Source organism: Otolemur garnettii, unplaced genomic scaffold, assembly GCF_000181295.1.
Source record: "Otolemur garnettii isolate 467f Iridium unplaced genomic scaffold, OtoGar3 scaffold01737, whole genome shotgun sequence".
NCBI lineage: Eukaryota > Metazoa > Chordata > Mammalia > Primates > Galagidae > Otolemur > Otolemur garnettii.
Genome location: NW_003854132.1, coordinates 165 through 3,861, shown reverse-complemented (window position 1 = coordinate 3,861; position 3,697 = coordinate 165). Strand labels below are relative to the sequence as shown.

Sequence of the window (3,697 nt, the reverse complement as noted above, 5' to 3'; positions counted from 1 at the left end):
CTCCAACACCTCTTAAACGCAGTCTCTTAACTAAAACCCCAAGAAAACTCACAGGGTTCCAAGCAGCACATGGCAGTTGGGACTGTACTGGGAGCTGGTTCTCAATGGCACCCAGGTCACGGACCTTCTCCTTCCAGAGTCACCTCTCATTGACAGGCGATTTCTGGGTTCTCCTGCTGCCTCAAGACACATCCCCAGTGTCCAGTGCCCCTGTTCCCCCTACCCCCACCAGACTAGGCCGGACCTCTTCTTCCATCTTTCCAGATGACATGTCACCTGTACCCAGGGACTTCCCAAACCTGCTTCCCTTACCAAGACTCTGCTCCCAACACCAACCACCCACCTGCTAACATCTCCATGCTGCCTTCCAGGCACCTCAAAGTAGACAGCTCATAACCAAGTGCCTCAGCGTCCCCAAACTGGATTCTGTTCAGCCTTCACGGGCCCCTCCCCATGGGGACCCTCCCCACATACACATGCACCCAGCCCAACCTTGCCCTGTGGAGCCTCCTTCAACCCACGCCACCCCCACAGCCAGGCAGCTCCAATCTTTGTCTCCACCCAGCAGCTAGAACAATTTCCACAGCAAACACCTCAGACGTCCAGTCTACCCTAACATCTTCCTGTGCATGTCCCCTCCAGGACCCACAGGACCACAGCTATCCTGACCCAACTCCCCTTCCTCAGCCCCCTGAGAATTTCACTTCCCTGGAACATGCTGGAGTCTTCCTTGCCTCCCTCAGTCTCACTAAGGCTCAACCTGGCTGTCCTCTCTGCCTAGTGCCACTGGCTTCTCAGCCTCCAGGTCTCGTCCTCAATGCCTTGTCCTCAGAGAGGTTGCCCCCCACACCGGTTATTCCTCTCCACGTCCCATTCTCTTCCACACAGGACAAACACCATGTGCCACGCCACACGCCTCCTCCTCTTTGTTGCTGGCTTCTCACCACCACCACCCCCCACCCCGTTTGAGGCCACCCTAGAGAAGGGACAAGTCTATTTTATTCATTGCTGGAAGCCAGCACCTAAGACAGGAACCAGCCCAGGGTCAGCGTTCAAAGAGAATGAAGAGAGGAGCACGTGTCTTGCTTTTCCCAAGCGTTATCCAACCCAGAATGAACGAGCATGAGGTAAAAACACAAAACGCGTGGGAAGGAAAATAATAACTCTTCTCAATCTGTTTGAAATAACATTTACTAGTTTGAAACACTTCTGGAAGGAGCCCCAGCACAATCGCATGCTTGGTCTACTACAAGTACCTGAGATAAAATCCCTGGAATGTCCTCTCGGTTACCATCTGCCTCCTGAGGAGCTGGTAAGACGGGTGGATTTGCTGGTTTCAACCCAGGGACTTCTGGCCTCTTCTGCTCTTCTGCTGGCCTGACACTCAAAGCTGAATAAGAGAATCTACTTTACTTCAAACATGTCACAGGCTCAGAGAGATGTAAATAAACTCCCTCCCAAAACACCTGTGGGTGTTGTCCGCTACACAGCAACACAACGAGAACGAAAAGTCACTGAAATGAATTCCGGAATGGCCAAAGGGAATGGGTCTTTTTACAAGCACTTGGCAGTCTGTCTCCTTATCCACAACACACACCCCAAGGCTCCCCCGATCGCTTTCCACTCCAGAAAGTACAGCACAGTGGCAGACAGGCAATCTGTCTGAGCAACCTGCAGCAGCTCTTTACCTTCCCCCTACACACAACAATCTTGGTGAAATTCAGAAGAGTCTCTACCTCCTCACCAGACCTCTCCCCAGTGCTAGGAGATCTGTGTACTTATTCACGTAACTCTTTAGCTGACGACTTAATTCACGCTACAAAGAGAATGGCCAGAGACGTCAGTACTTACACCAGACACCTAGAAGGCAGCCACACAGCATCAAATTAACATCTGCATTCTAGCCAGAAGCTTAAATTTAAATACACTTCTACCTTTCTCTTTATCTTCACCTCTTGCCAATTCCTTGCCATATCTGCCGCCTGGAGCTGTTTATGGTAGAAGGCAAGATCGCTTCTGCCCAGGCAACCCTCAGCCCCTCAAGACGAGTACCCCTCAGGCACACGTGTCCCAGATACCTTTCCACTGGTCAGCCAAGCTGGTGTAGGACAGGAGTCCACAGAGAATCAGAAAGGCGAAGAGGAAGAGAATGGCATTCCGCTGTAATCTCGACAGTTGCTTCCATTTCTAAGGGAAGGACAGAGAATGACATTTCTTACGGAAGATACCCGTAGCTGAAAGTCTCTTCAACTCAACCGTCACAATTCAGTGAGGACAATGAGTAATTCAGAAGATCCAGCAGTGTCCGGCCCCACTTGTTTTGAATAGGGACAAGTACCCTCTCAGCAGGGATGACACTGCTGGGACGATCTACAGCAGATATCATGAGACACGACTATAAGAACAAACGCAGAAATACTAGTGTCCCGTCTCATCGGCAGTAGAGAAGACGCCCGAGATTCCCGTCTCTGGCTCGGGCACCCGACCCGGACGCGCACCTGCCCCGATGTGGTGTCAATGCCCTTCGGCCCGAGACCGCTACGAACACCCTAGTTAACCCAGCAGGGCTCGTCCTTACTCGTCGTACCAAGGAGCGCGTACGCTACGGGGACTCTAGGTTTCCGCCCCAAGAGGAGTCGGCGCCCGGGGCAGCAGCTTGCAGAAACAGAGAACGAAGCCCGGACAATCAGCCGGGGTTCTGGGCCGCCTGCCACGACCACCTTCCCGCAGAACGCGGGCGGCTGACACGGGCGCAGGCAAGTCGACTCGGAGCTCCGCCGCCCGAAATGAACGGCTGCCCCTTTCCGCAGGACAGAGGGTGGCCAGGGGTGGCGTGGGGGGACATCAGGCCAGTGCGGACGGTGCCCCCGCCCACCAAAGTGGCAGGCCCGGAGGGCGGCGGGGGGTGCAGCTGCCCCAGCCCCGGGTCGGCCGCCCCAAACCTCACCCTCCAGCAGGAGAGCCGCCGCAAGGTCTTGCTGTTGTCGTAGTTCTCGCCAAGGCTCAGCGTCACCGAGATGAAGTCCCGATGCGGCGGCGGCAGCGGCGACGGTGGATACATGACGGCGGCAATGGCCCGGGGGACCCCGCCCACTGGCGGCGTCAGGAAGTCGGCTTGTGAGAGGAGCCCAGAGCTCGGCTTCTCCGACCCTCGCGGGCAGCCATTGCAGCGTTGTTAACACCCCGCCCATCGCTCTCTCCGAGCTTGCGCATGCGCTGCGTCCCCGCCAGCCACCACTGCGCCTGCGCCCGACCGGGAGGATTCCGGTTTCCGGGGTCGGGAGGGTGGTTATTACATTTTATGGCGCCTGCGGACCACTGCGCGCCTGCGCCCTGACCTCTCGTCCATTGGGCTTGCGCCCGCCCGAGCCTGAGCCCGACCACGCAGAACTTCTCGGTTTGTAGCCGCGGCCGCAGGCACTGGGTCGACCTGTTTTCCGGCCAGGAGCGTGGCCTCTGCTGGGAGGCCCCGGCACCTTTGCCGTCCTGGGCTCCGGCCGCGGCCCTTCAGGCTTCGTGTCGTCGTGCAGGACCCGCTTTGCCCGTGGCCTCGCCCTAGTGGGGCGACACGCACACCCCGGGATCTCGGCCCGGGAGGCGGCCGGACGGCGCCGCCCTGTCGGCGGGGAGCCCCGCCTCCCGGACCCTACTCCGCGTGGCCGGGGGCGCGGGAGGCGGGCTAATGCAGACTCCCACG

The 3,697-nt window shown here is 57.5% G+C and overlaps 1 pseudogene; it reads right to left on the bottom strand.

Moving 5' to 3' along the window:
• Positions 1 to 1,274: 1,274 nt before the first annotated feature.
• Positions 1,275 to 3,294, bottom strand: LOC111722901 (annotated as a pseudogene).
• Positions 3,295 to 3,697: the final 403 nt, after the last annotated feature.